The following is a 12,468-nucleotide window of genomic DNA, read 5'->3' as shown; positions in this document are numbered from 1 at the left end:
TCCTACAACCTGACATTAGGAACTTAGTCGGTGAGTATAGCTTCCCACAGAAGAGAGCCGCTGTTCCTGCACAGAGCTCTGTGCCCGGGAGTGGGCTTCTGCCACTTAGGATTCTGAACAGTGTACTTACTCCCACAACCAAGCTGCCATGAAGCTGAAACCCTAGCTGCCCTTAGACTGCCAAACACCTCCTGCAAACCGACATCAGGAACTTGGAGGAGTGACTTTAACTTCCCACAGAAGAGAGCCACTGTTCCTGCACAGAGCTCTGTGCCCGGGAGTGGGCTTCTGCCACTTAGAATTCTGAACAGTGTACTTACTCCCACAACCAAGCCGCCATGAAGCTGAAACCCTAGCTGCCCTTAGACTGCCAAACACCCCCTGCAAACTGACATCATGAACTTGGAGGGGTGAGTTTTGCTTCCCACAGAAAAGACCCACAGTTCCTGCACAGAACTCTCGGCCACGGAGTGGGCTGCTAACTGATAAAAATAAGTTCTGCACAGGACTTCTGCCAGATCCAAGCATCCAGAAGCTGGAACCCTTACTGGCCTTGGAGTGCCAAATGTCTCCTACAGCCTGACATCAGGAACCTGCTGGGGGGAGTTTAGTTTCCCACAGAAGAGACCCACAGTTCCTGCACAGAGCTCTGTGCCCGGGAGTGGGCTTCTGCCACTTAGAATTCTGAACAGTGCACATTACTCCCAGAACCAAGCTGTCAGAAGCTGGAACCCTAACTGTCCTTGGCGTGCCCAATGTCTCCTACAGCCTGACATTAGGAACTTAGTCGGTAAGTATAGCTTCCCACAGAAGAGAGCCACTGTTCCTGCACAGAGCTCTGTGCCCGGGACTGGGCTTCTGCCACTTAGAATTGTGAACAGTGTACTTACTCCCACAACCAAGCTGCCATGAAGCTGAAACCCTAGCTGCCCTTAGACTGCCAAACACCTCCTGCAAACCGACATCAGGAACTTGGAGGAGTGACTTTAACTTCCCACAGAAGTGATCCACCGTTCCTGCACAGAGCTCTGTGCCCGGGAGTGGGCTTCTGCCACTTAGAATTCTGAACAGTGCACATTACTCCCAGAACCAAGCTGTAAGAAGTTGGAACGCTAACTGTCCTTGGAGTGCCCAATGTCTCCTACAACCTGACATTAGGAACTTAGTCGGTAAGTATAGCTTCCCACAGAAAAGACCCACCGTTTCTGCACAGAACTCTCGGCCACGGAGTGGGCTGCTAACTGATAAAAATAAGTTCAGCACAGGACTTCTGCCAAATCCAAGCATCCAGGAGCTGGAACCCTAACTGTCCTTGGAGTGCCCAATGTCTCCTAAAACCTGACATTAGGAACTTAGTCGGTGAGTATAGCTTCCCACAGAAGAGAGCCACTGTTCCTGCACAGAGTTCTGTGCCCGGAAGTGGGCTTCTGCCACTTAGAATTCTGAACACTGCTGCACTTCCCCCATAGCCAAGCTCCCAGAAGCTGGAACCCTAACTGTCCTGCGAGTGCCCAATGTCTCCTACAACCTGACATTAGGAACTTCAGGGGGTGAGTTTAGCTTCCCACAGAAGAGACCCACAGCTCCTGCACAGAGCTCTGTGTCCCGGAGTGGGCTTCTGCCACTTAGAATTCTGAACAGTGTACTTACTCCCACAACCAAGCTGCCATGAAGCTGAAACCCTAGCTGCCCTTAGACTGCCAAACACCCCCTGCAAACTGACATCATGAACTTGGAGGGGTGAGTTTAGCTTTCCACAGAAAAGACCCACCGTTCCTGCACAAAACTCTCGGCCACGGAGTGGGCTGCGAACTGAAAAAAATAAGTTCTGCACAGGACTTCTGCCAGATCCAAGCATCCAAAAGCTGGAACCCTAACTGTCCTGCGAGTGCCCAATGTCTCCTACAACCTGACATTAGGAACTTAGTCGGTGAGCATAGCTTCCCACAGAAGAGAGCCACAGTTCCTGCACAGAGCTCTGTACCCGGGAGTGGGCTTCTGCCACTTAGAATTCTGAACAGTGTACTCACTCCCACAACCAAGCTGCCATGAAGCTGAAACCCTACCTGCCCTTAGACTGCCAAACACCCCCTGCAAACTGACATCAGGAACTTGGAGGGGTGAGTTTAGCTTTCCACAGAAAAGACCCACCGTTCCTGCACAGAACTCTCAGCCACGGAGTGCGCTGCTAACTGATAAAAATAAGTTCAGCACAGGACTTCTGCCAGATCCAAGCATCCAGAAGCTGGAACCCTTACTGGCCTTGGAGTGCCAAATGTCTCCTACAGCCTGACATCAGGAACCTGCTGGGGTGAGTTTAGTTTCCCACAGAAAAGACCCACAGTTCCTGCACAGAGCTCTGTGTCCCGGAGTGGGCTTCTGCCACTTAGAATTCTGAACAGTGCACATTACTCCCAGAACCAAGCTGTCAGAAGCTGGAACCCTAACTGTCCTTGGAGTGCCCAATGTCTCCTAAAACCTGCCATTAGGAACTTAGGGGGTGAGTATAGCTTCCAACAGAAGAGAACCACTGTTCCTGCACAGAGTTCTTTGCCCGGAAGTGGGCTTCTGCCACTTAGAATTCTGAACACTGCTGCACTTCGCCCATAGCCAAGCTCCAAAAAGCTGGAACCCTAACTGTCCTGCGAGTGCCCAATGTCTCCTACAACCTGACATTAGGAACTTCAGGGGGTGAGTTTAGCTACCCACAGAAGAGACCCACAGTTCCTGCACAGAACTCTCGGAAACGGAGTGGGCTGCTAACTGATAATAATAAGTTCAGCACAGGACTTCTGCCAGATCCAATCATCCAGAAGCTGGAACCCTAACTGGCCTTGGAGCGCCAAATGTCTCCTACAGCCTGACATTAGGAACTTAGTCGGTGAGTATAGCTTCCCACAGAAAAGACCCACCGTTCCTGCACAGAACTCTCGGCCACGGAGTGGGCTGCTAACTGATAAAAATAAGTTCAGCACAGGACTTCTGCCAGATCCAAGCATCCAGAAGCTGGAACCCTTACTAGCCTTGGAGCGCCAAATGTCTCTTACAGCCTGACATCAGGAACCTGCTGGGGGGAGTTTAGTTTCCCACAGAAAAGACCCACCGTTCCTGCACAGAGCTCTGTGCCCGGGAGTGGGCTTCTGCCACTTAGAATTCTGAACAGTGCACATTACTCCCAGAACCAAGCTGTCAGAAGCTGGAACCCTAACTGTCCCTGGAGTGCCCAATGTCTCCTACAACCTGACATTAGGAACTTAGGGGGTGAGTATAGCTTCCCACAGAAGAGAGCCACTGTTCCTGCACAGAGCTCTGTGCCCGGGAGTGGGCTTCTGCCACTTACAATTCTGAACACTGCTGCACTTCTCCCATATCCAAGCTCCCAGAAGCGGGAACCCTTACTGTCCTTGGCGTGCCCAATGTCTCCTACAACCTGACATTAGGAACTTAGTCGGTGAGAATAGCTTCCCACAGAAGAGAGCCACAGTTCCTGCACAGAGCTCTGTGTCCAGGAGTGGGCTTCTGCCACTTAGAATTCTGAACAGTGTACTTACTCCCACAACCAAGCTGCCATGAAGCTGAAACCCTAGCTGCCCTTAGACTGCCAAACACCCCCTGCAAACTGACATCAGGAACGTGGAGGGGTGAGTTTAGCTTTCCACAGAAAAGACCCACCGTTCCTGCACAGAACTCTCGGCCACAGAGTGGGCTGCGAACTGATAAAAATAAGTTCAGCACAGGACTTCTGCCAGATCCAAGCATCCAGAAGCTGGAACCCTAACTGTCCCTGGAGTGCCCAATGTCTCCTACAACCTGACATCAGGAACTTAGGGGGTGAGTTTAGCTTCCCACAGAAGAGAGGCACTGTTCCTGCACAGAGCTCTGTGCCCGGGAGTGGGCTTCTGCCACTTAGAATTCTGAACACTGCTGCACTTCTCCCATATCCAAGCTCCCAGAAGCGGGAACCCTTACTGTCCTTGGCGTGCCCAATGTCTCCTACAACCTGACATTAGGAACTTAGTCGGTGAGTATAGCTTCCCACAGAAGAGAGCCGCTGTTCCTGCACAGAGCTCTGTGCCCGGGAGTGGGCTTCTGCCACTTAGGATTCTGAACAGTGTACTTACTCCCACAACCAAGCTGCCATGAAGCTGAAACCCTAGCTGCCCTTAGACTGCCAAACATCCCCTGCAAACTGACATCAGGAACTTGGAGGGGTGAGTTTAGCTTTCCACAGAAAAGACCCACCGTTCCTGCACAGAACTCTCAGCCACGGAGTGCGCTGCTAACTGATAAAAATAAGTTCAGCACAGGACTTCTGCCAGATCCAAGCATCCAGAAGCTGGAACGCTTACTGGCCTTGGAGTGCCAAATGTCTTCTACAGCCTGACATCAGGAACCTGCTGGGGTGAGTTTAGTTTCCCACAGAAAAGACCCACAGTTCCTGCACAGAGCTCTGTGTCCCGGAGTGGGCTTCTGCCACTTAGAATTCTGAACAGTGCACATTACTCCCAGAACCAAGCTCCCAGAAGCTGGAACCCTAACTGTCCTGCGAGTGCCCAATGTCTCCTACAACCTGACATTAGGAACTTCAGGGGGTGAGTTTAGCTACCCACAGAAGAGACCCACAGTTCCTGCACAGAACTCTCGGCAACGGAGTGGGCTGCTAACTGATAATAATAAGTTCAGCACAGGACTTCTGCCAGATCCAATCATCCAGAAGCTGGAACCCTAACTGGCCTTGGAGCGCCAAATGTCTCCTACAACCTGACATTAGGAACTTAGTCGGTGAGTATAGCTTCCCACAGAAAAGACCCACCGTTCCTGCATAGAACTCTCGGCCACGGAGTGGGCTGCTAACTGATAAAAATAAGTTCAGCACAGGACTTCTGCCAGATCCAATCATCCAGAAGCTGGAACCCTAACTGGCCTTGGAGCGCCAAATGTCTCCTACAACCTGACATTAGGAACTTAGTCGGTGAGTATAGCTTCCCACAGAAGAGAGCCAATGTTCCTGCACAGACCTCTGTGCCCAGGAGTGGGCTTCTGCCACTTAGAATTCTGAACAGTGTACTTACACCCACAACCAAGCTGCCATGAAGCTGAAACCCTAGCTGCCCTTAGACTGCCAAGCACCCCATGCAAACTGACATCAGAACCTTGGAGGGGTGAGTTTAGTTTCCCACAGAAAAGACCCACCGTTCCTGCACAGAGCTCTGTGCCCGGGAGTGGGCTTCTGCCACTTAGAATTCTGAACAGTGCACATAACTCCCAGAACCAAGCTGTCAGAAGCTGGAACCCTAACTGTCCCTGGAGTGCCCAATGTCTCCTACAACCTGACATTAGGAACTTAGTCGGTGAGTATAGCTTCCCACAGAAGAGAGCCACTGTTCCTGCACAGAGCTCTGTGCCCGGGAGTGGGCTTCTGCCACTTACAATTCTGAACACTGCTGCACTTCTCCCATATCCAAGCTCCCAGAAGCTGGAACGCTAAGTGTCCTGCGAGTGCCCAATGTCTCCTACAACCTGACATTAGGAACTTAGTCGGTGAGAATAGCTTCCCACAGAAGAGAGCCGCTGTTCCTGCACAGAGCTCTGTGTCCAGGAGTGGGCTTCTGCCACTTAGAATTCTGAACAGTGTACTTACTCCCACAACCAAGCTGCCATGAAGCTGAAACCCTAGCTGCCCTTAGACTGCCAAACACCCCCTGCAAACTGACATCAGGAACGTGGAGGGGTGAGTTTAGCTTTCCACAGAAAAGACCCACCGTTCCTGCACAGAACTCTCGGCCACAGAGTGGGCTGCGAACTGATAAAAATAAGTTCAGCACAGGACTTCTGCCAGATCCAAGCATCCAGAAGCTGGAACCCTAACTGTCCCTGGAGTGCCCAATGTCTCCTACAACCTGACATCAGGAACTTAGGGGGTGAGTTTAGCTTCCCACAGAAGAGAGCCACTGTTCCTGAACAGAGCTCTGTGCCCGGAAGTGGGCTTCTGCCACTTAGAATTCTGAACACTGCTGCACTTCTCCCATATCCAAGCTCCCAGAAGCGGGAACCCTTACTGTCCTTGGCGTGCCCAATGTCTCCTACAACCTGACATTAGGAACTTAGTCGGTGAGTATAGCTTCCCACAGAAGAGAGCCGCTGTTCCTGCACAGAGCTCTGTGCCCGGGAGTGGGCTTCTGCCACTTAGAATTCTGAACAGTGTACTTACTCCCACAACCAAGCTGCCATGAAGCTGAAACCCTAGCTGCCCTTAGACTGCCAAACATCCCCTGCAAACTGACATCAGGAACTTGGAGGGGTGAGTTTAGCTTTCCACAGAAAAGACCCACCGTTCCTGCATAGAACTCTCGGCCACGGAGTGGGCTGCGAACTGATAAAAATAAGTTCAGCACAGGACTTCTGCCAGATCCAAGCATCCAAAAGCTGGAACCCTTACTGTCCTTGGAGTGCCAAATGTCTCCTACAGCCTGACATCAGGAACCTGCTGGGGTGAGTTTAGTTTCCCACAGAAAAGACCCACAGTTCCTGCACAGAGCTCTGTGTCCCGGAGTGGGCTTCTGCCACTTAGAATTCTGAACAGTGTACTTACTCCCACAACCAAGCTGCCATGAAGCTGAAACCCTAGCTGCCCTTAGACTGCCAAACACCCCCTGCAAACTGACATCAGGAACTTGGAGGGGTGAGTTTGGCTTTCCACAGAAAAGACCCACCGTTCCTGCACAGAACTCTCGGCCACGGAGTGCGCTGCTAACTGATAAAAATAAGTTCAGCACAGGACTTCTGCCAGATCCAAGCATCCAGAAGCTGGAACCCTTACTGGCCTTGGAGTGCCAAATGTCTCCTACAGCCTGACATCAGGAACCTGCTGGGGTGAGTTTTGTTTCCCACAGAAAAGACCCACAGTTCCTGCACAGAGCTCTGTGCCCGGGAGTGGGCTTCTGCCACTTAGAATTCTGAACAGTGCACATTACTCCCAGAACCAAGCTGTCAGAAGTTGGAACGCTAACTGTCCTTGGAGTGCCCAATGTCTCCTACAACCTGACATTAGGAACTTAGGGGGTGAGTATAGCTTCCCACAGAAGAGAACCACTGTTCCTGCACAGAACTCTCGGCCACGGAGTGGGCTGCTAACTGATAAAAATAAGTTCAGCACAGGACTTCTGCCAAATCCAAGCATCCAGGAGCTGGAACCCTAACTGTCCTGCGAGTGCCCAATGTCTCCTACAACCTGACATTAGGAACTTAGTCGGTGAGCATAGCTTCCCACAGAAGAGAGCCACAGTTCCTGCACAGAGCTCTGTACCCGGGAGTGGGCTTCTGCCACTTAGAATTCTGAACAGTGTACTCACTCCCACAACCAAGCTGCCATGAAGCTGAAACCCTACCTGCCCTTAGACTGCCAAACACCCCCTGCAAACTGACATCAGGAACTTGGAGGGGTGAGTTTAGCTTTCCACAGAAAAGACCCACCGTTCCTGCACAGAACTCTCAGCCACGGAGTGCGCTGCTAACTGATAAAAATAAGTTCAGCACAGGACTTCTGCCAGATCCAAGCATCCAGAAGCTGGAACCCTTACTGGCCTTGGAGTGCCAAATGTCTCCTACAGCCTGACATCAGGAACCTGCTGGGGTGAGTTTAGTTTCCCACAGAAAAGACCCACAGTTCCTGCACAGAGCTCTGTGTCCCGGAGTGGGCTTCTGCCACTTAGAATTCTGAACAGTGCACATTACTCCCAGAACCAAGCTGTCAGAAGCTGGAACCCTAACTGTCCTGCGAGTGCCCAATGTCTCCTACAACCTGACATTAGGAATGTAGTCGGTGAGTATAGCTTTCCACAGAAAAGACCCACCGTTCCTGCACAGAACTCTCGGCCACGGAGTGGGCTGCTAACTGATAAAAATAAGTTCAGCACAGGACTTCTGCCAGATCCAAGCATCCAGAAGCTGGAACCCTAACTGTCCTTGGAGTGCCCAATGTCTCCTACAGCCTGACATTAGGAACTTAGTCGGTGAGTATAGCTTCCCACAGAAGAGAGCCACTGTTCCTGCACAGAGCTCTGTGCCCGGGACTGGGCTTCTGCCACTTAGAATTCTGAACAGTGTACTTACTGCCACAACCAAGCTGCCATGAAGCTGAAACCCTAGCTGCCCTTAGACTGCCAAACACCTCCTGCAAACCGACATCAGGAACTTGGAGGAGTGACTTTAACTTCCCACAGAAGAGATCCACCGTTCCTGCACAGAGCTCTGTGCCCGGGAGTGGGCTTCTGCCACTTAGAATTCTGAACAGTGTACTTACTCCCACAACCAAGCTGCCATGAAGCTGAAACCCTAGCTGCCCTTAGACTGCCAAACACCCCCTGCAAACTGACATCAGGAACTTGGAGGGGTGAGTTTAGCTTTCCACAGAAAAGACCCACCGTTCCTGCACAGAACTCTCGGCCACGGAGTGCGCTGCTAACTGATAAAAATAAGTTCAGCACAGGACTTCTCCTAGATCCAAGCATCCAGAAGCTGGAACCCTTACTGGCCTTGGAGCGCCAAATGTCTCCTACAGCCTGACATCAAGAACCTGCTGGGGGGAGTTTAGTTTCCCACAGAAGAGACCCACAGTTCCTGCACAGAGCTCTGTGCCCGGGAGTGGGCTTCTGCCACTTAGAATTCTGAACAGTGCACATTACTCCCAGAACCAAGCTGTAAGAAGTTGGAACGCTAACTGTCCTTGGAGTGCCCAATGTCTCCTACAACCTGACATTAGGAACTTAGTCGGTAAGTATAGCTTCCCACAGAAAAGACCCACCGTTCCTGCACAGAACTCTCGGCCACGGAGTGGGCTGCTAACTGATAAAAATAAGTTCAGCACAGGACTTCTGCCAAATCCAAGCATCCAGGAGCTGGAACCCTAACTGTCCTTGGAGTGCCCAATGTCTCCTACAACCTGACATTAGGAACTTAGTCGGTGAGCATAGCTTCCCACAGAAGAGAGCCACTGTTCCTGCACAGAGCTCTGTACCCGGGAGTGGGCTTCTGCCACTTAGAATTCTGAACAGTGTACTCACTCCCACAACCAAGCTGCCATGAAGCTGAAACCCTAGCTGCCCTTAGACTGCCAAACACCCCCTGCAAACTGACATCAGGAACTTGGAGGGGTGAGTTTAGCTTTCCACAGAAAAGACCCACCGTTCCTGCACAGAACTCTCAGCCACGGAGTGCGCTGCTAACTGATAAAAATAAGTTCAGCACAGGACTTCTGCCAGATCCAAGCATCCAGAAGCTGGAACCCTAACTGGCCTTGGAGCGCCAAATGTCTCCTACAACCTGACATTAGGAACTTAGTCGGTGAGTATAGCTTCCCACAGAAAAGACCCACCGTTCCTGCATAGAACTCTCGGCCACGGAGTGGGCTGCTAACTGATAAAAATAAGTTCAGCACAGGACTTCTGCCAGATCCAAGCATCCAGAAGCTGGAACCCTTACTAGCCTTGGAGCGCCAAATGTCTCCTACAGCCTGACATCAGGAACCTGCTGGGGGGAGTTTAGTTTCCCACAGAAAAGACCCACAGTTCCTGCACAGAGCTCTGTGTCCCAAAGTGGGCTTCTGCCACTTAGAATTCTGAACAGTGCACATTACTCCCAGAACCAAGCTGTCAGAAGCTGGAACCCTAACTGTCCTTGGAGTGCCCAATGTCTCCTACAACCTGACATCAGGAACTTAGTCGGTGAGTATAGCTTCCCACAGAAGAGAGCCGCTGTTCCTGCACAGAGCTCTGTGCCCCGGAGTGGGCTTCTGCCACTTAGAATTCTGAACACTGCTGCACTTCTCCCATAGCCAAGCTCCCAGAAGCTGGAACCCTAACTGTCCTGCGAGTGCCCAATGTCTCCTACGACCTGACATGAGGAACTTAGGGGGGTGAGTTTAGCTTCCCACAGAAGAGAGCCACTGTTCCTGCACAGAGCTCTGTACCCGGGAGTGGGCTTCTGCCACTTAGAATTCTGAACAGTGTACTTACTGCCACAACCAAGCTGCCATGAAGCTGAAACCCTAGCTGCCCTTAGACTGCCAAGCACCCCATGCAAACTGACATCAGGAACTTGGAGGGGTGAGTTTAGTTTCCCACAGAAAAGACCCACCGTTCCTGCACAGAGCTCTGTGCCCGGGAGTGGGCTTCTGCCACTTAGAATTCTGAACAGTGCACATTACTCCCAGAACCAAGCTGTCAGAAGCTGGAACCCTAACTGTCCCTGGAGTGCCCAATGTCTCCTACAACCTGCCATTAGGAACTTAGGGGGTGAGTATAGCTTCCCACAGAAGAGAGCCACTGTTCCTGCACAGAGCTCTGTGCCCGGGAGTGGGCTTCTGCCACTTAGAATTCTGAACACTGCTGCACTTCTCCCATATCCAAGCTCCCAGAAGCTGGAACGCTAAGTGTCCTGCGAGTGCCCAATGTCTCCTACAACCTGACATTAGGAACTTAGTCGGTGAGAATAGCTTCCCACAGAAGAGAGCCACAGTTCCTGCACAGAGCTCTGTGTCCAGGAGTGGGCTTCTGCCACTTAGAATTCTGAACAGTGTACTTACTCCCACAACCAAGCTGCCATGAAGCTGAAACCCTAGCTGCCCTTAGACTGCCAAACACCCCCTGCAAACTGACATCAGGAACGTGGAGGGGTGAGTTTAGCTTTCCACAGAAAAGACCCACCGTTCCTGCACAGAACTCTCGGCCACAGAGTGGGCTGCGAACTGATAAAAATAAGTTCAGCACAGGACTTCTGCCAGATCCAAGCATCCAGAAGCTGGAACCCTAACTGTCCCTGGAGTGCCCAATGTCTCCTACAACCTGACATCAGGAACTTAGGGGGTGAGTTTAGCTTCCCACAGAAGAGAGGCACTGTTCCTGCACAGAGCTCTGTGCCCGGGAGTGGGCTTCTGCCACTTAGAATTCTGAACAGTGCACATTACTCCCACAACCAAGCGGTCAGAAGCTGGAACCCTAACTGTCCTTGGAGTGCCCAATGTCTCCTACAACCTGACATTAGGAACTTAGTCGGTGAGTATAGCTTCCCACAGAAGAGAGCCACTGTTCCTGCACAGAGCTCTGTGTCCAGGAGTGGGCTTCTGCCACTTAGAATTCTGAACAGTGTACTTACTCCCACAACCAAGCTGCCATGAAGCTGAAACGCTAGCTGCCCTTAGACTGCCAAACACCCCCTGCAAACTGACATCAGGAACCTGCTGGGGTGAGTTTAGCTTCCCACAGAAAAGACCCACCGTTCCTACACAGAACTCTCGGCCACGGAGTGGGCTTCTGCCACTTAGAATTCTGAACACTGCTGCACTTCTCCCATATCCAAGCTCCCAGAAGCTGGAACCCTAACTGTCCTTGGAGTGCCCAATGTCTCCTACAACCTGACATTAGGAACTTAGTCGGTGAGTTTAGCTTCCCACAGAAGAGAGCCACTGTTCCTGCACAGAGCTCTGTGCCTGGGAGTGGGCTTCTGCCACTTAGAATTCTGAACACTGCTGCACTTCTCCCATATCCAAGCTGTCAGAAGCTGGAACCCTAACTGTCCTGCGAGTGCCAAACGTCTCCTACAACCTGACATTAGGAACTTCGGGGGGTGAGTTTAGCTTCCCACAGAAGAGACCCACAGCTCCTGCACAGAGCTCTGTGCCCGGGAGTGGGTTTCTGCCACTTAGAATTCTGAACAGTGCACATTACTCCCAGAACCAAGCTGTCAGAAGCTGGAACCCTAACTGTCCTTGGAGTGCCCAATGTCTCCTACAACCTGACATTAGGAACTTCGGGGGGTGAGTTTAGCTTCCCACAGAAGAGAGCCACTGTTCCTGCACAGAGCTCTGTGTTCGGGAGTGGGCTTCTGCCACTTAGAATTCTGAACAGTGCACATTACTCCCAGAACCAAGCTCCCAGAAGCTGGAAGCCTGGCTCCCCTTGGACTGCCAAATGGCTCCTTAAAACTGACAATCTGAACCAGAGAGGTATATTTACTTTCCCCAGAAAAGCGGCCACCGTTCCTGCACAGAGCTCTGTGCCCCGGAGTGGGCTTCTGCCACTTTCAATTCGGAACACTGCTGCACTTCTCCCATATCCAAGCTCCCAGAGGCTGGAACCCTAACTGTCCTTGGAGTGCCAAATGTCTCCTACGACCTGACATTAGGAACTTAGGGGGTGAGTTTAGCTTCCCACAGAAGAGACCCATTGTTCCTACACAGAGCTCTCTGCCCTGGAGTGGGCTGCTACCTGATAAAATTAAGTTCAGCACAGGACATCTGCCAGATCCAAGCTCCCAGATCCTGGAACCCTAACTGTCCTTGGAGTGCCAAATCCATCCCATAAACTGACATCAGGAGCCTGCTGGGGTTAGTTTAGGTTCCCACAGAAAAGACCCACTGTTCCTGCACAGAGCTCTGTGTTCGGGAGTGGGCTTCTGCCACTTAGAATTCTG

The sequence above is a fragment of the Chamaea fasciata genome, unplaced genomic scaffold (assembly GCF_029207755.1).
Source record: "Chamaea fasciata isolate MVZ Bird 193981 ecotype frontalis unplaced genomic scaffold, bChaFas1.0.hap1 SCAF_266, whole genome shotgun sequence".
Classification (NCBI taxonomy): domain Eukaryota; kingdom Metazoa; phylum Chordata; class Aves; order Passeriformes; family Sylviidae; genus Chamaea; species Chamaea fasciata.
This window is presented reverse-complemented; position numbering follows the sequence as displayed.